The following is a 24,815-nucleotide window of genomic DNA, read 5'->3' on the forward strand; positions in this document are numbered from 1 at the left end:
TGGACACTAGAAGATATCTGAAATACTAAAAATTTCCCCAAGATTTGCGGTCCAGGGTGAGGGATGCTTATTATACTCAGATTTACAGTTTTTAGATTGGTCCAAATACAGGTATTCAGCACAATAATCCAGACTAGCCCAATTTAGCTGTTTCAGTTTTGGAATTTAGTATGGCGCTCGTTCCAAGCTGTTAATTCTAGATGCATCAGTCATTTTTGTCCAGGTCAGTAAGGGCTCCAAGCCAGTTTCCCCCTTAATGTCATCAGCATGCATTGATTTAAACAAAAATATTCAACAAACAGGATGTTGAAGTTAATCAAAATTCCTTTTCCCTGTTTAAGAATTTATAAAAAGAGATACTGCCGGCAAGGCCAGCTATAAATGTAGCTAAAGTTTAACAAGGTACCGATTTTAAAAGAAACACTTTATTAAAAAAATGTAAAAAATCTTTTTTTTCTATTTCTGCAAATTTATTGCATCTTAGCATTTACAGGAGGGGATTGATTTTCAAGAGATTTCAGGTCTGATAGATTGAAAAGATTTAATTTCCAATTGGTATAATATTTAACTCATGATGCTTCAGTGATCCTCAGTTGTGCATGTTAATGGAGTTCTCTCACATCGTCTGGCTCAAGGTTTCATCAGTAAACCAAAACGTTCAATAAATAACCAGAAACAGAAAACAACAAAAATCATTTGATGATACACTTTTTTTGACACATCAGCATTGCTGACAACCAAGTGTGCTGATTCCAACCCTTAGAGTCCACTGCCAACAGTCTCTTAAGAGCATTTCTATGGGTCCTCCCCCCACCCCCCGCAAAAGTGAGCTGTTTTAATAGCAAGCCAAATCATTACAAGCTGTTTTGTGTTGTTGTCCTGTCACTGTGATAACTTACAGAGATATTATTTTTATTTCCACTGGCATATGTTTATATTGTCCGATCAAAGTGTGCGACATGCATGATGTGGACCTGCCTGGACTCACGTACCATGCAGGGTCAATACAACCTATACTACAACAGTGACTTCAGAAGTACTTCATTGGTTGTAAAGTACTTTGGGACGTCCTGAGGTCATGAAAGTTGGTATAAAAATGCAAATCTTCCAGTTCTCTTACATGTATGAAGTGTACGAAGGTTGCACTCCTCAATCAGAAAGTTGCGCAGCTTGACTGTCAACTAGACTCGTTCACAACTTTTGGGAGGGAGAAAGTTTTCTCGAGCAGATGTTCCAGACGGTGGTCACCCCACAGGTTGCTAGGGGCAGAGAAGCTGGTAAGGGAGACTGGGTGACTATCGGCCGACAAGGCAGGAAGCAACAGGTGAGCATAGACAGGGGATCATCTGTGGAGATGGATTTGTCTAATAGATGTATCTGTTTAGTGACCAATGATATGGACAAAAAGAATGACACAGAAGAGGGTAACCATGAGCAACTACAATTAACTGGGGAACGAGTGTTACCCATGGGAAAAACAGCACACGGAGTGAGAATAGGCGAGTGGTGATTGTTGGGATGCTATAATCAAGCTGGTAGATAGTTTCTTTTGTAGAAGTGATCCAGAATCCTGAATGGTATATTGCTTCCCAGGGGCCAGGATTTGGGACATTCCAAAAGGTTCTGGAATGGGAGGGTGAGGAGCCAGTGGTTGTGGTTCATGTGGGAACCAATGATATAGACAGGAGCAGGTTTGAGGTTCAGCAAAGAGATTTCAAGGAGCTAAATTCTAGATTAAGGAGCAGAACCTCCAGGGTAGTAATCTCCTGATTACTCCCAGTGCCACGCACCAGACAGGGAGAGAAAGATTAGGATTGTGAACATGTGGTTGGAAGGACGGTGGAGAAGGGAGGGTTTAAGATTCCTGGGACATGGGATGGCCTTTATCTCAACTAAAGAGGCACCTGTGTCCTTGAGGAAAGGGTAAATAGGGCAGTGGGGAAAGATTTAAATACTTAGGGCGGGTGGGAGGGGAAAATCTACACAAAAATTGTGAAAAAAGGCCAGCAGGACATATGGGCAGGGTGGAGACAATTACTCAGATAAAGTTCTGCATATGAATGCACGTAGAATAAGAAATAAAAATAAAACAAGTGAGTTAGAAGCGCAAATTCATCTTAAAGGGTATGATGTAATAGCTATTAGAGACATGGTTCCAACCTGAGCATGATTGGAAGCTAAACATTCCAGGCTAGAGGATCTTTAGAAAGGACAGGGAAATTAGGAAAGCAGGGGGCGTAACAATATTGATAAAAGACACAATTACTGCAGTAGAAAGAAGGGTTTTCAGTAAGGGTGATCAGGTGGGAAATACTTTAGGAACAGCAAAGTATGCAAGACTCTGGTAGGAGCTGTCTACAGACCTCCTAATAGCAGCGATGCAGTGGGGGGATGTATAAACACGGAGATCAGGGAAGCATGTAGCAAAAACAATGTGGTTATAATCGGAGATCTTAATTTTCACATAGACTGGGAGAAGCAGAACAGTGCAAGTAGTAAAGACAATGGGCTAATTTTAGTTTGGGGGCGGGAGGGTTGAATTATGGACAGGAAACCCAGAAGTACAGGTTACCCGGACGTCCGTACGATTTTGATGCAAGGACGTCTTTTAAATTTTTTTTGATGGTTTCCCGCCCGAGGGGTCGGCCTGATTAACAGGCTGGCCTCAGTCGGATGGGAGAAGAGCAAGGATGGGGTAAGTGTTCAGATAAGTCTTATATTGGATGGGGGGGGGGGGGGGGGGGGGGAGGGACATGGGGGCATCGGCAGGCATAGGGGGTCACCGGTGGGAGGGAGGGAGTCATCGGGGGAGGGTCAGACACTGGGGGGGGTTTGGGATCGGGGTCATTGCGGGGGCACGATTGTTGGTGGGGGGGTGGGTGTGTGGTCGTGATCATTGCAGGGGGGTGGAGGCGGTGGTCGCTGCAGGTAGGCTTGTTGGGCCTGAAAGAAGCACTCCTCCTGCAGTTTTGGGCCAACTCGCCTCCTTTCACATGGTGTGAAGGAGAATCATAGAAAGCTACGACACAGAAGGAGGCCATTCGGCCCATTGTGTCCGTGCCAGCTGAAAAAGAGCTATCCAGTTTAATCTCGCTTTCCAGCTCTTGGTCTGTAGCCCTATAGGTTACGGCACTTCAAGTGCCCATCCAAGTACTTTTTAAATGAGTTGAGAGTTTCTGCCTCTACCACCCTTTCAGGCAGTGAGTTCCAGACCCCCACCACCCTATGGGTAAAAAAATTTCTCCTCAGCTCCCCTCTAATCCTTTTACCAAATACTTTGGGCTCGATTTTAAACGTAAATTGGCGGGGGGGGGAGCTGCAAAAATTGCAGAAATGCAGAACGGGTTCGGAAGCCGGCTCCAACCCGCCAACTTCCGAGTTCCCCACCGACGCACCTGTGTGCGCGCGGGCATCCCGAATCCGGAGGTCCCGTCGGCAATTAAAGCCAGCGGGCTGATAATTAAAGAGCCAAATGTACCTCATTGAGGTACTGAAGGCACTTGTGACATATTAGGTAGTAAGAATGATTTTTAACTTACCTGGGCGGCTTTCCCAGGGCTTCTGATTCACACCTGGTGAAACCAGGCATGAAAGGCCAGATCAGGGAAAAAGAAACAAAATAAATGACATAAAAAACCATTGCACAAAATAAACCTACCTTTCCACCCTGCTCCGATGTCCAATGTCTCCCTCTCAGCCCCCGATGACTCCCTCTCCAATCTGCCCCTCTCCCCCCCCCCCCCCCCCCCCGATGTCCCATCGATCTTCCCTCTTTTCCCCCCCCCTCCCAACTCCCCGCGCCGAATGACGTCTCGCTCTCTCTCTTTCAAGCCCCCCCCCCCCCCACCTCGTGTTGCAGCTCCTATAGGAAGCCAGCCTGTCAATCGGGCTGGCTGCTGGGTGCAAAACCCGGAAAGAACTTTAATCACCATCAATTATGTTGCGATCGCGCCGGAAATGGTAAGTTTTTTTAAATTCAGGTTTGCCATGCACACCTTCGCCACCCCCCACCCCCCCACCCCCCCCCCCGCCCGCCCGCCGCTAACCTACCACCATTTCAAAATTGAGCACTTTGAATCTATGCCTCCTGGTCACTGACCCCCTCTGCTAAGTGAAATAGGTCCTTCCTATCCACTCTATCTAGATCCCTCATAATTTTATATACCTCAATTAAATCTCCCCTCAGCCTCCTTTGTTCCAAAGAAAACAACCCCAGCCTATCCAATCTTTTTTCATAACTAAAATTCTCCAGCCCTGGCAACATCCTCATAAATCTCCTCTGTACCCTCTCTGGTGTAATCACATCTTTCCTGTAATGTGGTGACCAGAACTGTACGCTGTTCTCTTGCTGTGGCCTAACCAGTGTTTTATACAGTTCTAGTATAACCTCCCTGCTCTTATATTCTATGCCTCGGCTAATAAAGGAAAGTATCCCGTATGCTTTTTAACCATCATATCTACCTGTCCTGCTACCTTCAGGGATCTGTGGACATGCACTCCAAGGTCCCTTTGTTGCTCTACACCTCTCCGTATCCTCCCATTTATTGGGAGAAGGCTCAGGAATCCCAGCCCCCAGAGGCTAAAATCACAAAACCTGAAAAAATGGAAGCCAGCAGTCTCCTTGAGATGTTTTAGTGACCAACCCCACCCCCCTCCCCCTCCTGAGAGCGGGTTGGTTGCCCACTTCCATGAAAACCGGAAATGGGCGGTTGGAGGCAGGTTTGAAATTGTTGCAATTTTTAATCCCCCCGCCCCCAACCCACCTGTTTTTCCAGGCTAAAACCTACCCAATGAATTTGTAGAATGTATCAGTTTTCTAAAACAATGTATTTTCGAACCAGGAACAGGTCATACTGGATTTATGAATAATATGGAGATGCCGGTGATGGACTGGGGTTGACAAATGTAAACAATCTTACAACACCAAGTTATAGTCCAACAATTTTATTTGAAAGCTTGTGATTTTCAAATAAAATTGTTGGACTATAACTTGGATTTATTAATGAGTAACGTCCAAAATTGTTAACACTCTGACTGTAAGAACATCTTGCAAATAGTGACCATAATATGATTGAATTTGATATTAGGTTTGAGAGGGAGAAGGGAGAGTCACAAACCAAGGTTTCAACTTTAAGTAAGGCAAACTTCAGAGGATAAGAAATGAATTAACTGCAGTAATTTGGGTTGAACTGTTAATAGTAAACCTGCAGACAAACAGTGGCAGTATTCAAAGAAGTATTTGGTATGATACAAAACCAATACAAACCCTTAAAAGGTAAAGAAACTGTATCAAACTAAAGGAAAAGGCTTACACAAATGCAAAAAAAGTAGAAATCCAGCGGCCTGGGAGAGCTCTCAAAAGCAATAAAGGGATACAAAAATAGAAGGTGCAAAAATGAATATGAAGAAAAACTTACAAGGGCTATCAAAGCGAACAGCAAACTTTTAATATTATTAAGAGTAAGAGAATAGTAAAGGGGAATGTGGGCCCATTAGAGACTGATGCAGGCAAGAATAAAATGGAAAATAAGGAAATGGCAGACTTGTTAAAATGAGTACTTTGTATCAGTTTTCACGGTGGAGGAAGAGGACAAAATACTACAGGTGCAAGGGAACCTAAATTATGTGAAGAGGAGGAACTTAGTGGCTTTAATCTAAGTTTTAAAAAATGGTAATGGAAAAAGTAATATGATTTAAGATAGACAGATCTTCAGGACCTAATGGTTCCCACCCTAGGTTATTAAAAGAAATAGGTGAGGAAATTGCAGATGCATGGGTCATAATTTTCCAAAGCTCTCTAGATTCAGCGATTATTCTTTTGGATTGGAAAATTGCAAATGCCTTTCCATTATTTAAGAAGGGAGAGAAACAAGATAGCTACAGACCTGTCAGTTTGACATTAATTGTGGGGAAGTTACTGGAAGGGGTACAGCACGGATTCACCAGAATGTTAACATGGCTTAAAGGGTTAAATTATGAGGTGAGGTTACATAAAATGGCTTGAGTTTAGGAGGTTGTGCAGTGATCTAATCGAGTTGTTTAAAACAATAAAGGGACTCCATATGGTAAATACAGAGGAACGATTTCCTTTGATGGGGGAATCCAGAACAAGAGGTCATATTCTTAAAATTAGAGCTAGGCCACTTAGGAGTGAAACCAGGAAGCATTTTTTCACACAAAGGGTAGTGGAAACCTGGAACTCTCTTCCCCCAAAAGGCTGTGGATGCTGATTCAATTTTCAAGATTGAGGTCAATAGATTTTTGTTGGGTAAGGGTATCAATGGAAATGGAACAAAGGCAGGTAAATGGAGTTGAGGTACAGATCAGCTATGATTTAATTGAACAGGCTCGAGGGGCTGAATGGCCTGTTCCTATGAGTCACTCACTATGGCCGGGTAACTATAAAACTGGCACATTCATTTAGGGAACAGAGACAGCAACCAGACTATGTTTTTGATGTATCTTTTTGCATTAAATTGTAATGCATACAAATAGCTCTCACTTATACCACTAGCACAGTTTGGATCTGAATGCTTCCTTTGATCTTCTAACGCAGATCTCTTTTTCAGAAGATGAAAGGGAAAATTGAACACATTGAATAGCATCGTTACAATTAAGATATTGTTGTATGAAGAGCCAAATAAAAGGGGCCTAGTGTAGTTTTAAATGGCCTTTTTTGTTTGAGAAAAAATATAGAATCACTCCATTGCGGTTTTTAATAGCTTGCTGTAAGTGAATCCATTCACAGTGGAGACTCTATAGAGTCTTCCACTTAAATGGTGTGAAGGGAGGACAGTTATGTTATTTTGAGGGAATAGGTAACGCACATTCAAGTATCACAATAGCATTAGCATCTCTCGAGTGGCTTTTAGCTACAGTCCTTCAATAAATCTATGCACCCAATTGAATTTTCCATGAAAATACAAGTGAAAAGACACCTCTGAATTCTGGGATCACGGTCTGTTGTGAGGAATGGATGGATACTATTTACTAATTGTCACATAAAATCAGGACATGTTTAACACACAGTTTGTGTACTTTGTTGTGGTAATGTACAGAATACACAATGGGTAAGGCGAGTGTTACAAGGCTACAACATGAGGGGTTTGAAAGATATGATAAACCATGAGAATAAAACACAAAGACAAAAACAGCAGCAAACTCATTTTTTGAAGTATAAAGCTAGAAATTACTTTGGGCTATAATTGTGGATAAATGCTTAACCTATTCGTACGACTGCGCATTGTCACTATTTCAATGGAGGTATTAACCCATTAGGGTTAACATCTCCATTAAAATAGCAGACAGAAGAATGTACATAAATGCATTAAGCATTCTTCTATTATTGTTAACACTAATTTCTAGCCTATTATATACTTCATTCAACATTTTCATGGGTACCCTCTAATTGGCCTTTTACAAAAGATATTGTTTTGAATATCTTGATGTGCAATAGCAGAGGACGAAAGCATCTTAAAAACAGGAAATATTGCAGTTGTGTTGCTGTTTTGCTAAATTATATGTAATTACTGTGTTTTCACAACTAATAATTTGTTCTCAGTTAATTTGTACAGTACAAATGCCCCCCTTTCTTTCCTTGCACCTTACTTCTGAGCTGAAGCGTTAGGACCCACAGAGAGGACGGATCTGGATCAGCAGTGGGAAGATTATACACATTCAAAGCGAATTTTGTGTGACCTTTTTTGTGTACTGTTTTCATGGGTTTACAAGATCAGACCATAGGTTTGGATGAAGAAGACCCTTCAGCCCATTTGATCTCATCTTTCCAGAGTAGCAATCCTACTGCCTTCCCATTATAACATCAAACTGTTTTGCAAATGAGTCCAGAATCTTGGACTAAAATGCTCTGCTCTGTTCCAGCTGTTGATCAAGCTCTGCATAAAGAAATACTTCCAGATGTCTTTGTTGGTGTTTTTAATGTGCAACTAGCTTTTATAACCCAAAAGCCTCTTGTTCTACTACCCTGGAAGATCTGGAAGTATTATTTCAGGTTTCTTTTCTCTATTCTGTTCAGTATTTTGTGTAACGCTTTAATGTTCAAGGTTGAAGAGTCCTAGCTTATAAAATTGTTCCTCATTGCTCTTCTCTCACAAACCAGGGATTAAATCTCATTACTCTCCTGCACTGCCTTTAGGGTCTGGATGGATCCCTCATGTCATGGTGACCAGAATGATGTGCAGAACTACAGGTGTGCCTGACCAGGGTACTGTACTGACCCTTGGGGATTTTAACTCAATTGATTTGGCAGTATAATCCTACTTGCTTTGTTTATTGCTGCCTCACACTTCTTAGACATGGTGAGCAATGAGTTATCATCTCTAGGCCACTTTCAACTTCCCTCTTGGCAGTTTCCATCCCGCCCATGGCATATACGTGCTCTCTTATTTTTACTTCCATACAGTAGCTTGCATATTGAGCCAAGGGGTCAACCTTAGATCAGTGGTAGCATTCTTACCTCTGAGTCATGGGTTCAAGCCCGACCCAAGAGACTTCAGCATATAACCTATGTTAACACTTCAGAGGATTACTGAGAAAGAGCTGCGCTGTTGAAGTTAACATCTCTTGGATGCAATGTTAAACAAAGGCCCTGTCTGCTTTCTCTGATAGACATAAATCATCTCATGGCACTATTTGAAAAAGAGCAGGGGAGTTCTCCCAGTGTCCTAGCCAACATTTGTCCCTCAATCAGCGTCACTAAAGCAGATTTTCTGATTATTTATCTCTTTGGTGTTTGCTATGTGCAAATTGGTCACCGTGCTTGCCTACAAAACAACAATGACTACAATTCAAAAGTACTTTATTGGTTTGGGATGTCCTGAAATCGTGAAAGGTGCTACATGAAGTGCAAGTTCTTCTCTTTTTTTTATTTGACACTGATCAACTTGGGTGCAAACTTTTCCAACCTCTTTTTTTAAGAACTGGACTGCCTCTTCTGACTCTATTGCATTGTAATTTATGTATATCAGGAACAGAGGGTTCTGAGCATGGACCTGAGTGTTATTCCCTCAATATCTCCTCTGTTATGACTACTCTCTGGTTTCTTCCCTTTAGTCTAATCCAAATCATGACTTATCTTTTACACCAACTGACAGGTTTGTAAAGGAGTGTCTCACATGGTACTTTAACAAAGTACTTCTGCAGGTCAAGGTATGGCTTTCCTCCTCAGAAAAAGTCTGAGATTGTTCAGGCAATACCAATACCAGGCTTCTAAAACCATTGGCTGTCATTTATTCCGCTATTTTCTTACAGGGAACTCCTCCACTTTTCCAATTATTGATTCTATTAATTTTCTGATTATTGAGGTCAGACTGATGAGTCTGTAGTCACACTTTTGAAAATGGGAACTACATCTGCATGTTTCCAGTCTGTTGAAACTTTCTCAGCATTTCATTGACTCCCTCAAAAGAAGTGTCAATGCTTCACAAATTTTCTCAATTCTCTCTCGATAATTTTCTGGGGTATAGTCGATCTGCCTCAGGGAATTTAATGGTTTTCAACTCCTAAACGTACCTAGACCTCTACTTCATTAACATCAAAGTCACAGATTACTACTCAGTATTATATCCAATAGACTACCGTACCCCTTCAGTTAAACTCTGGGAAGAAACAACACTGGCATCTACATGATAAAATGGAAAATTGCCCAGGTATGTCCTGTCTGCAAAAAGCAGGACAAATCCAATCCGGCCAATTACCACCCCATCAGTCTACTCTCAATCATCAGCAAAGTGATGGAAGGTGTCGTCGACAGTGCTATCAAGCGGCACTTACTCACCAATAACCTGCTCACCGATGCTCAGTTTGGGTTCCGCCAGGACCACTCGGCTCCAGACCTCATTACAGCCTTGGTCCAAACATGGACAAAAGAGACTAATTCCAGAGGTGAGGTGAGAGTGACTGCCCTTGACATCAAGGCAGCATTTGACCGAGTGTGGCATCAAGGAGCCCTAGTAAAATTGAAGTCAATGGGAATCAGGGGGAAAACTCTCCAGTGGCTGGAGTCATACCTAGCACAAAGGAAGATGGTAGTGGTTGTTGGAGGCCAATCATCTCAGCTCCAGGACATCACTGCAAGAATTCCTCAGGGCAATATCCTAGGCCCAACAATCTTCAGCTGCTTCATCAATGACTTTCCCTCCATCATAAGTTCAGAAATGGGGATGTTCGTTGATGATTGCACAGTGTTCAGTTCCATTTGCAACCCCTGAGATAATGAAGCCATCCATGCCCGCATGTAACAAGACCTGGACAACATCCAGGCTTGGGCTGATAAGTGTCAAGTCACATTCATGTCAGACAAGTGCTAGGCAATGACCATCTCCAACAAGAGAGAGTCTAACCACCTCCCCTCGACATTCAACGGCATTACCATCGCCAAATCCCCCACCATCAACAACCTAGGGGTCACCATTGACCAGAAACTTAATTGGACCAGCCATATAAATACTGTGGCTACAAGAGCAGGTCAGAGACTCGGTATTCTGCGGCGAGTGATTCACCCCCTGACTCCCCAAAGCCTTTCCACCATCTACAAGGCACAAGTCAGGAGTGTGATGGAATACTCTCCACTTGCCTGGATGAGTGCAGCTCCAACAACACTCAAGAAGCTCGACACCATCCAAGATAAAGCAGCCCACTTGATTGGCACCCCATCTACCACCTTAAACATTCACTCCCTCCACCACCATGGCTGCAGTGTGTACCATCTACAAATGCACCTCCCAAACCTGTGACGGCTACCACCTAGAAGGACAAGGGCAGCAGTCGCATGGGAACAACACCACCTGCACATTCCCCTTCAAGTCACACACCATCCTGACTTGGAAATATATCGCCGTTCCTTCATCGTCACTGCGTCAAAATCCTGGAACTCCCTACCTAACAGCACTGTGGGAGAACCTTCACCACACAGACTGCAGCGGTTCAAGAAGGAGGCTCACCACCACCTTCTCGAGGGCAATTAGGGATGGGCAATAAATTCTGGCCTTGCCAGCGATGCCCACATCCTATGAATGAATATTTAAAAAATGCCTTCACCTTCCATTCATCAACAACAGCTACTTGCATTCATATTGCTCCTTTTTAAGGTAGGAAAACATCCCAAGGTGCTACACGGGAGCGTAATCAGACAGAAATTGACACCCAACCAAAGAAGGATATATTAGGATGGGTGACTAAAAGTTTGGTCAAAGAGGTAGGGTTTAAGGAGGCAAAGCAGGGAGGGACTTCTAGAGCTTAGGGCCTAGATGGTTGAAGGCACAGCTGCCAATGGTGGAGTGAAGAGAGCAAGGGATGCACAAGAAGCCAGAGTTGGAGGAAAGCCGAGGGTTGTGAGGCTAAAGATAGGGACATGCGAGGCTATGGAATGATTTGAACATGAGGATGTGAATTTCCCCACAAACTATGTGCTCTGGAATTCCCTCCCTAAACCAATCCACTTTTCCACCTTATTCTCCCTCCTTTAAGACCACCCTTAAAACCTACCTCTTTGACCCAGGGGGTCACGCCTCTAAAATAATATTCTTTAGCTCGTAATCCATTTTTTCCTCACATCTCTGTGACGTGCCTTGGGATTTTCTTTCTATGTTAAATGTATTGTATTACTTCAAGTTGTTGTTATAAATGGGAAAAAGGGCTGATGAAGAATTGATGCAAAAAATTCACTTTCTTATTAATGTGGCAAGAAAAGGCAATAGTATTTACTTGGAAAGAAAACTCAGGTCAGCAACCATTGAATGAAAAGGGACTAAAGCGCACATTTCAGTGGATTTTCCCACTCAGGCTCACATGTTGGATTGTGAGCACTGAGTGGCTGCAAAAAGTTAACACCTGTATCTCATAAGCACCCCAAATGCTGTGCTAATTGATGCTGGCCTGTAACCAGCTATTAACACGCACAATCTCTGTACTTGTAATGACCAGAACGCGGCTTGTGTTTTTAAGAATGAGTAATGGTATTAAATTATACATTCAAATCAATTGAATTTTTGTTTATGGTTGTAAAAATGATATTTTAAAGGAATATGCTTGGTTCTCCTCATTTGTCAGTGGTTATTTTACACCCAGAGGAACTACAATATTTTGGAAATGGTTTTATGCCTGTCATTCTATTGCTGGGGAAGGTTTTTCTCTTAATGCCCCAGTCCTTAAGGTTTAATTGAAAGAACTTGATATTTTGAACTATTTTCATGCAATTATAAAAGAAAGAAACTCAGAGTTGAATTGGTGACCATCTGTTTGAGGAGTGTTCTCTAAATGTCTTTATAATTAATGAAAAAAGTCATTATGAATTCATCATTTATTAACCCCTCAATTGCACAAGCTGCAGGGGCCCATTTTATCCTAATTGCATCCATTTGGTGCTGGCAGTAATATAGAATACAATATCTAACAAATGATCTTTTAATTTATCCCAATCAGCACAGCTTGTCTTGCTGCTAATATCTTTTTCTGCCGTACTGGTTTCATGGTAGAGTCAATCTCAGAGTGAGAGAGTGCAGAACTCGTAGCTTTGGAGAATTGGGCCTGTTTGTATAGAAGAGAATTAGGATCAATAATTTGTTCCAGAGAGATCTAAAATGGTAATGGAGTGGCCTTGTAGTTCTATCACTTATAGCATTGGATTAAAGTCACCGCTGTAGTTAGGCCTTCAAACTCACACTGCCTCATTGGGTATTTTTCACCAGTTATCAATAGTGTTGATAGAAATCAGCAGATGGTTTTGGTAAGTTCTCCGGAGGTGAAATCCATGGAGATATTTATTCAATACAACCTCCCCACATCTTGTTGCACTTTTAATAAAAATGGTATCTCATCAATAGTAAAAAGCGCATGGAAACATCTGAACTAATGTGAGAATAACTTACTAAATAAACAACAACCCCATGAATCATCAGCAACCATCAAAGAATCACAGAGTTTACAGCACAGAAAGAGCCCATGTGGCACATGGTGCCTGTGCCAGAAATTTTCCTATGCTTAGTGCCTGGGGAACACCTATTTCCCAGTCACTAAGCACAGAAAGTGGATAAGGGACCTGTGATACCAGCTCTGAGATTTTTCTGTTGCCCCAGGATTTCCCAGGAGTCCCCTTTCTTTTTTGCAGGGCTATTGGGCCATAGATCAGTGTTGGAGACCTTGAGGTTGCTGTTTTTTGGACATCAGCCAGAGGCCCCACTTCCAGACTCTAGACTTTGCCAAGAGGCAGGCCTGCACCAGGGGAACGTCTGGGCAATTTGACCTGATCTTGATAGGCAGATTCAAGTTATTGGCAGTGGAGTACTTTATCGGCTAGCAATCCAGTGCAGGACACAGAAGGAAATAGATCCTTATATATCTTCAGAATGGCTCTTTCATGGAATTCACTTCAGCATGCTAAAGTCAACGCTGCCATTACTTCGATCTTTTCAACACATTTATTGCACTTAGAGAAAAAATTCTTCTGATCTTCAAACTTGGTGTAGGTTCACTAATTCTCCACCTGCATCCTCTAATGATGCATCTACAGTCTCAAGTTAAATAATCTGCTTCCATTTATATTATTCATAACTCTTATACACATTTTAAAATGTGCATAATATACCCCCCCATTCATCTTTACTTTAAAGCAAGAATTAACTTGCATTTATATAGAGTGTATCGTATCTCTCAAATATCCCAAAGTGCTTCAGATACAGTGAAATACATGGAAGTTCAGTCCATAAGACCATAAGAGATAGGAGCAGGAGTAGGCCATTCGGCCGCTCGAGCCTGCTCCGCCATTCAATGAGATCATGGCTGATCTGATTTTTACCTCAACTCCAATTTCCCGCCTTTTCCCCATATCCTTTGACTCCCTTGCTGATCAGTCACTGCTATGTGGGTGAACATGGCAGCCATTTTGCAGACAACACTGCTGCAGAAACAGCGACAAGACGAATGGCCAATTAATTTATTTTTGGTGATATTGTTTGAGAGAAGAATGTTGGCCAGCACAAAATAAGTTTAGTTCTTTACATTTCTTTTCATGATATATGCTTGATTAACCTTGATTGGTAGTAGCCTCATATTTTTTTGCAGTGATTTGCTTAAGATCATTTCCTTTCCACCTTTGCTAATGGACACACCTTAGTTATGTATATGGGTCATGTTCTCTGCTCACTATGTATCATCTTACCTTTATTAAAATTCATCTGCTATTCTTTAGCTTCTCTACTAACGAGGCTAGGCTTTCCATCTCTTTCCTCCCTCACCCCAGCTCCCATTGATTTTTTTGGCAGATTTGGGGCAGGCAGAGGTAGAAAGGAACTTGAAGATGAGATGGGCTGTGTCCCCATCCCCGCTTTCCGCTGGCCAATTGTGACCTAAGAAACTGTGCCTGCCTGCCTGTATGTGGGCACATACTTGCTAACAAAATGCAAACGAAAGACAGCCAGCCTCCAGGGTGTTTTCCGCCATTTGTATTTCAGGAACACTAGGGCCCAGCATCCAGCATTCAGAAATCGGTAGAGGTGTACCAGGGCTGACGGTGAAGAAGGGTCTGTGCAAGTGGTCCGAGAACAAGGCCCAACATGTGAGAAGATGATTTCACCTTAGTTTTTCTAAAATTATTAGTAGTCGGTGCAATGCAAGCAAAAGATACTAACGGCAGAGATGAGTTGGTTGAGAAGAATACTGGGAGTATCCAGGATGCAAAGAAGCAAAAATGAAATAATAAAAACATGGCTTGGACAAGAAACAACGCTTATGCAGAAGATCCAAGAAAGATAACTGCAATGGTTTGGGCACGTTTCAAGAATGGAAAGAATATCTTTCATAGAGGTACAAGGAACAAGAAGCTGAGGAAGATCAATGAATCGCTGGATAGACAATGTCGAGTGACATATGGTAGAAAAGGATGCAAATGACTGAAGTGGTCAAACTAGTTCAGAGCCGACAACAGTAGAATGAATTCATTCGGCCCCGTCGTTGCTGCTGAGCTGACGGATGGGAATTTAGTGTAGGAGCACAATGATCACCTCTTTATTGTCACAGTGGGCCCCTTAGGCCTGCAACTGCATATTTTCGCCAACAATCTGGCACAACTTCCCAGCAAGGCCAAGGAGTCGATCTCTGGTATGGCACTGACCCCAAGGCTGGAAAACGGGCCGGAACTGGGGTTATCTCGGGGATCGGCAGACATGCCTATCTGCCTCACTTCCACCAGCACAACTGCTGAGTGGGAAGTCAAGCCAATTGTTTCCAGATCCACTTTATGCTTATGCTAAAAATATTAACCAGAGTTTACCCGTTTCCCCCAAAAACATTTCTTTGGAATACTCATGGTGCCTATCCATGATCGAAATTTGTGTTGATATCTTACCTCCTCGAATACTCACTTTAATCCTGAACTGACTTTTGCAGGTTTCACACTATCTCCCTGCTAAACAACTTCACCTTCTGAGTATGTTGCCTGGTAACACTGTCTGTTGATTACCAAAGCATAGTCCAAGTGCTGTCCATGCAGAATTGGACACACTTGGCAGTGTGTTCCCGGCTGTGTAACTTGTTATTGCTGTATGATGATTACCAAATCACACAGCAGGTGGTAGTCAGACACAATTCTGGCTGACTTCTCACCTTAACTAAAAAGAGATGTGAAAAATAATTTCTCTTAACCATACGCCGAGAATAAGAGGTAGCCAGAGAAAATACAAGCAGGTCATTAGTGACTAATCATTTTGCCTCACTACCAGTATCATTTCAATAATCCTTGCATGATGGTGGAACATCTGACTAAATAAGAGACAAACTGGGATTTGGTGCAGCTTTGATTATATTACAGAATTGGATATGTCAGTTATACATCTAAATGGATTTTTCGATATGTACATATTCAACTAGTCGGTGCAAAATGTTACCAGCTAGACTTATAATATACATTTAGCTTAGGGCTCACATTATGGTTCTGCATCTACATTTAGAATTTTTCCTTCACAGCAGGGCCCTAGTATTAACTGGCTTTTAATGACTGACTTGGGTTTCCCACTTTACTGTTCTAATATGTATGTGTAGTGCATTTGAGTAATGGGTAGTTCCTTGCATAAATATGCGAACAAACTAAACATCAGGGCATAGACATGACAATCAATGGATTAGTCGATTATGAATTTCTAAAACTGATCCAACGTTGGATATTTTTGGAAAGGAATATCATAGGTTTAATTCCCACAGGTGGAGTAAACAGGGGCCACACATTGGATTATCCAATGCATGAATAAGTTTGTAACTCACTTGTTATGATTTTGGATCTGATTGTTGAATAAGTATACCTGTTTATATAAAAAGCAAAATACTGTGGATGCTGAAAATCTGAAATAAAAACAGAAAATGCGGGAAATACTCAGCAAGTGAGGCAGCATCTGCTGAGAAAGAAACATAGTTAACTTTTCAGGTCGATGACCCTTCGTTAGAACTGGAAAAAGTTGAAGGTTAAACAGTTTTTAAGCAAGTACAGAGCCAGGGAAAGTCGGATGGGGGACAGGAATGATTAAATGACAAAAGGGATGATGGTGCAAGGCAAGGAGGGTGGTAATGGGACAAGAAACAAAAGGTGGAGCTGTGAATGGCAACATCAGAACCATTAGCAGTACTTGCTGTCCAAAGAAAAAGGGAGCAGTGGTTATGATCTGAAGTTATTGAAATCAATGTGGAGTCCGGAATGTTGTAACACCTGCCCTTTCACCTCCTCCCTTCTCACCATCCAGGGCCCCAAACACTCCTTCCAGGTGAAACAGCAATTTACTTGTACTTCTTTCTATTTCCTATACTGTATTCGCTGCTTACAATACGGTCTCCTCTACACTGGGGAGACCAAACACAGATTGGGTGATCGCTTTGCTGAACACCTCCGCTCAGTCTGCAAGTGTCACCCTGACCTGCTGGTCACTTGCCATTTTAATTCCCTGTCCCACTCCCTCTCTGTCCTCGACCTCCTACACGGTTCTAATGAAGCTCAACGGAAGTTTGAGGAACAGTACCTCATCTTTCGATTAGGCACTTTACAACCTTCTGGTCTCAACATTGAATTCAATAACTTCAGATCATAAACACTGCTCCCTTTTTTTCAGACAGCAAGTGCTGTTAATGGGATGTTGCCATTTACAGCTCCTCTAGACCCATTTTTTGTTTCTATACTTGTCCCATTACCACCCTGCTTGCCTTGCACCATCATCCCTTTTGTCATTTAATCACTCCTGCCCTCAACCCTATCAGAGATCTTCCCTTTTGTTCTTTCCTTCCCTCACCTCCTTTTCCCTGGCTCTGTACTTGCTTAAAAACTGTTTAATCTTCAACTTTTTCCAGTTCTGGCGGAGGGTCATTGACCTGCAATGTTAACTGTTTCTTTCTCCACAGATGACTTGCTAAGTATTTCCAGCATTTTCTGTTTCTGTTTATATAGCTTATTGTGGGTTTTTAAAAGTTAATTATGGGACCAACATGTGAGAATAAAAGTACATTTTTGATATTCAATGATACTCTGCTCATATATTCTTAATAGGGGACAGAGAAGAAGAATTGCCATGCTAGCCTGGAATGACTCGTCAGAACTGTTGGCTCAATAGGCAGTTTATTTCACTTAGATTGGTAGTCGTCTGATCATAACTAGGATTAAAACAATGCTGACAAAAATACTGAAAAGAGGTGTTAACCAATTAGCTAAGAGATCTGACCTGTGACATAAAAAGATGGGAAATATAATAGTTGTTTCCTTGATGTAAGACCTTGCTTCCTACCTCAGTATATCTCAGTTTTTCTGACTGCATTCACTGAGCTACCTTCCTTCTTCAAATATGTGTTCACTTTCTGTATTCACAAATAACAATCTGAAATCATCTCATAGCCAGTAAACATCATTCAGATAAATTGGCACTCCAACCAAACTGAATATCACCTAGTGAAATAAATATTTAATAGTTATTAACAACCCGTTATTTGTCTTTTCACATCTATAATACCTAAATGCTTAACACTTTCTATAAATGACCTGTTAATGTTTGGCACGGTCATGTTTGAGGATTGTTCTGTTGACATTGGAGCACATTGCCCTTCATGCCACAGACACGCACTGTGCTAATGCTGCTAGTTTTGTTTGGAAACATTTAACAGTTGAATAGTTTGATTAAGAGCACTGCTGTAAATGGTAGCGCCTTCAGTCATTCAGAGCTGTGCAGCTCATTAAAAAGATGAGTAACCTGTTAAAAGATTATATCTAGTTCATTCACAGTTTTAACTATTCCTTTAGGAAACAGAATTAGTATTGCCACGTCTCCTCCTGTTTAAATCTATGCCTTTTCTCTTTGTAAAAATAGTGATGATTATAACAGCTGAAATGTCTGTCTCATTATGTGTAGAGATTTTTAAAAATCCGCAAATGCTGGAAATTTGAAATGAAAATAGAAAATGCTCAATGCACATCAGCATCTGAAAGAGGAAGACAACTTAAACATTTTGGTGCGACCATTTGTCAGAAATGATGAAGGATCTCATCCAAAAGATTAGCCCGTCTTCCTCTTTCAAATGTTGACTGACCACGTCCAGTTTTGTACGGCCGGCAATCTTTATTTTAATTGCATTTTTATGTGCACTTGAATGAAGGGATATCCAATGTGGACTCTCTCTCTCTCTCTCTCTCTCTCTCTCTCTCTCTCTCTCTCTCTCTCTCTGGAAAGCTGAATGTTCAAATGTTTGCTTGTAATCAACTGTTGCTTATCACAATTGTTTAATCCTTCGCTGTGGATTTCGACACATCAGCAGAATGGAGCTCACTAGTTACTAGCATCTGCCATTGCATCCACTGCTGGCAAGAAAACACGCAAAATGGGATAAAACCACCTTTACAAACTCTACAGTACTTATGTGAGAAATGGATACGCAGGGAGTAATTTCCAAGCTGTTATCTTCTTTTGGGGATCAGATGGTGGTTTTCTTTACCTTTCCCTGCTTCAATTTAGAGCAACTCATTGAAATTAAAACAGAAATTATAGACCGGTTGTATTCCTCTGTCAGCATGTGAAAAGAGAAAAGGTTAACATTTCAGGTGTGGACCAGGAAACTGGGAAATAAGCAAACTCTGTGATAGAACAGAACAAAACAAAGGAGGACAGGGGGCAGACCAACAGGTAGGAGTCAGGGACTGTTGGACTATAATCTGGTGTTGTAAGACTCCTTACATTTGTCCACCCCAGTCCATCACCGGCATCTCCACATCCTGTCATACAGAGGCAGTTATCGGTTTAATGGCCAGAAAACAGGACGTTAAAAAAAAATCTAGAATGAAGTGGGAGCACTGGGTCACAGAATTGCAGACTTCCAGCGTTTGCAGTTTTCTCCTTTTTGTCTGTTGAGGTACAGTTCCGCAGGAGGCTTCCGCCTTCTGAGTCCCCACCCAACTGGCCGTTCTTTGTGTATAAGTGTCAGCAGTGGGACCATCATAGGCTGACCACATCCTATTCCACCCAATATCTAAATATGCAGGACACTGATGACAGAGCATGGCGATGAAGCGGGAAGGATCCAACAGTTGCCTGCAGCAAAAACTGTTTGGCAGCAGCTCATTGAAGAGAACGTCAGCTGAACAATCTCTGCTCCCTTACATTAATGGTCATATCCAACATTGGCATTCAAGGGAGAGGTAGTGAGGGTTCAGACCAAACATGTTCCCACAAAGAAAAGGATGGTACCGCCAAATCAAGAGCCCCCCAGATGACAAGGAGCGTATAGGGTAAGATACGGCAAAAAAGGGAAGCTTATGTCAGATACCGAGAGCTCAATACTGCAGGAAAGGCTAGAGGAGTATAGAAAGTGCAGGGGTGAAATTAAAAAGGAAATTAGGAAAGCAAAGAGAGGGCATAAAAAATTATTGGCAAGTAAAATCATGGCAAACCCAAAGATGTTTTATTAATACATAAAGAGCAAGAGGATAACTAAGGAAAGAGTAGGGTCTATTAGAGACCAAAAAGGTAAACTATGTGTGGAGGAGGAAGATGTGGGTACGGTTCTTAATGAATACTTTGCGTCTGTCTTCACAAAAGGAGGGAGACGATGCAGAGATTATAGTTAAGGAGGATGAATGTGAAATATTGGATGGGATAAACATAGTGAGAGAGGAAGTATTAAGGGGATTAGTATCTTTGAAAGTAGATAAATCACCAGGCCCGGATGAAATATATCCCAGGCTGTTAAGAGAAGGAAGAGTGGAAATAACGGAGGCTCTGACCATCATTTTCCAATCCTCCCTGGCTACAGGCGCGGTGCCAGAGGATTGGAGGATTGCTAACATTGTACCATTGTTTAAAAAGGGAGAAAGGGATAGACCGAGTAATTATAGGCCAGTCAGCCTAACCTTGGTGGTGGACAAATTATGGAAATCGATTCTGAGGGACATCATAAATCATTTAGAAAGGCACGGGTTAATCAAGGACAGTCAGCATGGATTTGTTAAGGGAAGGTTGTGTCTAACTAATTTGATTGAATTTTTTGAGGTGGTAACAAGGAGGGTAGATGAGGGTAACACATTTGATGTAGTCTACATGGATTTTAGCAAGGCTTTTGACTAGGTCCCACGTGGCAGACTGGTCAAAAGGTAAACGCCCATGGGATCCAAGAGAAAGTGGCAAGTTGGATCCAAAATTGGCTCAGTGGCAGGAAGCAAAGGGTAATGGTTGACAGATGTTTTTGTGACTGGAAGGCTGTTACCAGTGGGTTTCCGCAGGCTTCAGTACTAGGCCCTTGCTTTTTGTGGTATATATTAATGATTTGGACTAAAATGTAGGGGGCATGATCAAGAAATATGCAGATGATACAAAACTTGGCTGCGTGGTTGAAAGTGAGGAGGAAAGCTGTAGACTGCAGGAAGATATCAATGGACTGGTCAGATGGACAGAAAAGTGGCAAATGGAATTTAATCCGAAGAAGTGTGAGGTGATGCAATTGGGGAGGACAAACAAGGCAAGGGAATACACAATAAATGGAAGGATACTGAGAGGTGTAGAGGAACAGATGGACCTTGGAGTGCATATCCACAGATCCCTGAAGGTAGCGGGACAGGTAGGTAAGGTGGTCAAGAAGGCATATAGAATGCTTTCCTTTATTAGCTGAGGCATAGAATAAAAGAGCAGGGAGGTTATGCTAGAACTGTATAAAACACTAGTTAGGCCACAGCTTGAGTCCTGTATACTGTTCTGATCACCACATTACAGGAAAGTTATGATTGCACTAGAGAGGGTACAGACGAGATTTACGAGGGTGTCGCCAGGGCTGGAGAATTTTAGCTATGAGAAAAGATTGGATAGGCTGGGGTTGCTTGCTTTGGAACAAAGGAGGCTGAGGGGAGATTTAATTGAGGTTTAAAAGATTATGAGGGACCTAGATAGAGTGGATAGGGAGGACCTAGTTCCCTTAGCAGAGGGGTCAGTGACCAGGGGGCATAGATTTAAAGTAATTGGTAGGAGGATTAGAAGGGAGCTGAGGAATAATTTTATCACCCAAAGGGTGATTTGGGCATGGAACTCACTGCCTGAACTGGTAGTTTTCAGGTGCAGAAACCCTGAACTCATTTAAAAAGTGCATGGATATGCACTTGAAGTGTCGTGACCTACAAGACTACAGACCAAGTGCTGGAAAGTGGGATTAATCTGAATAGCTCTTTTCGACCAGCACGGACACGATGGGATGAGTGGCCTTCTTCTGTGCCATAACTTTCTATGATTCTATGATATCCCAGTCCTTCCACCCTACAGTCAACAGGATCTGCCAAACACCAAAATTGATATTCATGTCACCTAACATTGCAGGGCCACCAGCTACTCCAGGAACACTCTCTGTACACAAAGATTTCAAACAGCATTATGGTTTTACTGACTTACAGAAAGGTCAACAAAGTATTTTGCATCTGGTGCGAGCTCATGTGTCTGCCTGAAGTGCACTTTTATCCACTTTAGTAGTACTACGTGCTCCGCCCTGAGTGGCTGCAACTGTGGCTCAGTCAAAGGCTCATGACATGTTCCTGGTCACTGACCTCCAGGAGCTTGGACCTGAAAGGACCCAACTGCAGACTGCAACAACTCAACATCTGTGAGGGCTTTCTGGCGCCAGATCAGCATTGGTTCAGGGGTTGCAAGACTACACAAGTGTTGCCATCATACCGGGGAAGTGGCCCATAACAGTCCCCTTGAACTCACTATCTAAGTCATGCATGATGCGGATTCTCATACTGGTGCTTGGCAGAGTAAGAGCAAGTGATTGTCATCAGGGTATTTCTCAGTGGTCTGTGTGGAACTAGGGATAAAGTCATCTGATTGGCCCAGAGAATAGGGAGTGAGACAACAGGTTCGGATGTAGTTTTAAAGGTAAGCACTATAAGTTCAATAGCCGCGCAACACACTGCCAGGTTATCATGCTCAGTGTGTGAATATGTGACTGAAAAAGTTAAGTAGAAAGAGAATAGGAAGAAAAAATGCCAACAAGCCCTGCTTCAGGCTCACCAACACTGGTTGCTGTGTGTCTCCTGATGTTGATGGAAGCCTCGTCCACAGAGGTGAGTGTCTGCAGTGTGGCAGGACCTTCTTTTGTGTTAGTTGTCACCTTTCAGTTGTGTGCCAGCTTTTCCTACAAAAAAAGTAGAAATTGGTCAATAAGCATCCTTGGCATGGGCTTTTGACACGTATGAGACAGCTTAGCATAGTGTGAATGATGACATGAAGAGGCAGCAAGTGTGGCCAAGAGAGAAAATTATGCAGAGTGTTGGCAAGCAGAAAGGGGAAGGATTGATGCTGCTGAGGAAAAGGTAGGGTCCTCACTGTGTGCAGAAAATATGAGAAATATGATGGGGAGTCTTACCTTGGCATTCCTGGTGAGATCATTAAATTTCTTTTGGTGCTGGAGATGGTGTTGATGGCAATCATGTGTTATGCCATCTCTCACCATGCTTGTTCACTGATTTTCTGAAGTACCCATGGGGAAGAGGACCTCTTTTCTCTTGTGAACTTGTTCCACTAGCATCTCCACAGCTGCATCTGAAAACCTCAGAGCCCTGCTGTAATTCCTCTTACCACCAGACATCTTCCTGCACCTCCACTTTGTTGCTTCCCCTCTGAGCTGCTGCGGTCCTTAAGAACACACAGCATCACCTGATTTCCTACCTCCTAATTGCCGATCTGCCAATGGGAAACTGTGTTTCAAGCTGGCAGCTCACCTTAATTATGCAAATGAGAGGTGACCAGTAAACTGGGATGGGTGCTCCACCCATTCCTCTGGCCAGCCATTGCTCTTGCCCCAACCACCTCCCACCCATTTCCCACTGGGAGATGAATATCACCCCTATGGTTTCTAGCAGGGCTGATTGACCTGCATTGATTGTGCCAGAAGTAGAAATCCTGCTGAATAAAGTTTTTCCTCACTCATCTTGGGATTGAGACCAATTGTAATATCCCTTTGTCATCTAGGCTGAGATTGGCTTACACAGCATGGAGCAGACATCAAACTTGACAGATATTGGTTTTAAAATGTTCAAACAGCACTCTTGCCTTTTATTTGGGTCTGTGTTGATGAGATTAATGCATTGTAATCACTCCCGGTATCCATCATTATTTACTTTTGAGAACACACAATTCACAACTAGAATTTCATTCATTTTTCATTATTTTTTTCCCTAAAAGAAAGCAGTATTTCAATGGTAGTTTATTAATCCACTACAAAAGTGCCCAGATTTTTTTATATTGACTTTTTGGCTTGAATAAATGAAAGATTCTGCAGCCTAATGGATAGTCCTTCTTTATTTTTTATAAATATTTGTTCCAGAACACTTTCATTTTTGTGTAAATACAATAATATCTTTGCATAGACTTTAATTTTTAGGAGTAGGGGGCACAGTCTAAAAAATAGAGCCAGACCTTTCAGGAGCGAGATTAGAAAACATTTCTACACACAAAGGGTTGTAGAAGTTTGGAACTCTCTTCCACTAGCTCAATTGCTAAATTTAAATCTGAGATAGATAGCTTTTTGGCAACCAAAGGTATTAAGGGATATGGGCCAAAGGCAGGTATATGGAGTTAGATCACAGATCAGCCATGATCTTATCAAATGGCGGAGCAGGCACGAGGTGCTGAATGGCCTACTCCTGTTCCTATGTTCCTAATACATTTATAGAAATACCGAATGAAACTGCTCCCAAGTCTCCCAGCCTCTGCATAAACAACAACTGTAGTACAACTATATTTTTAATATCCAAACATGGTGCATGTGCCTACTGTTTTCTACCAAGTTGCTTTCTCTTTGGGACAGTAGGCCTGATTCCCGGTTGGAAATTTATGGTGAGGTAGAAGATTGTGTGAGGGGGAGATAACTGCCTTAATGTAAGGTTACAGTAGGTTCTTCGACCTTGGCTGATCTAGGAAAGTCATTGAACTTCCGCACTATTTCCATTTATTTGTTGTAGCAGATGTGATATTCACAATTCTGGGCTGCTCTTCTTAGAGATCGGTGGTGCTCACTGCAAAAAAAAACCTCCTTTGCCTCACTTCTTCTAGAATACTCTCTACTGTTCCATCAAAATAGTAAGCTGCTTTGTGGCCTACTTAACTCCTTCAAGGCATCAGTGACACAAAACTTTGCTTGTTTCTTCAGTTTGAAATTTCTGGATGCTTGCCCCTTTAAGTTGCTGCAGGTCTTTAACAGCACATAATTTTCTGCACCCTCCCTCCGCCCCAACCAGCGAGCTCCCAAACAGTGCTATTTCCCCTGTGTTTGCCCTTTATAATATAATTAGGTTAACCCCA

At 42.2% G+C, this 24,815-nt stretch overlaps 1 protein-coding gene across 1 annotated transcript in view; it reads left to right on the top strand.

The window, feature by feature from the left end:
• The window catches only part of LOC137322176 (PC3-like endoprotease variant B), a 633,356-nt gene that overhangs the window by 117,892 nt on the left and 490,649 nt on the right, over positions 1-24,815 (top strand). The window lies entirely within an intron of this gene.

Source organism: Heptranchias perlo, chromosome 5 (genome assembly GCF_035084215.1).
Source record: "Heptranchias perlo isolate sHepPer1 chromosome 5, sHepPer1.hap1, whole genome shotgun sequence".
Lineage (NCBI taxonomy): Eukaryota > Metazoa > Chordata > Chondrichthyes > Hexanchiformes > Hexanchidae > Heptranchias > Heptranchias perlo.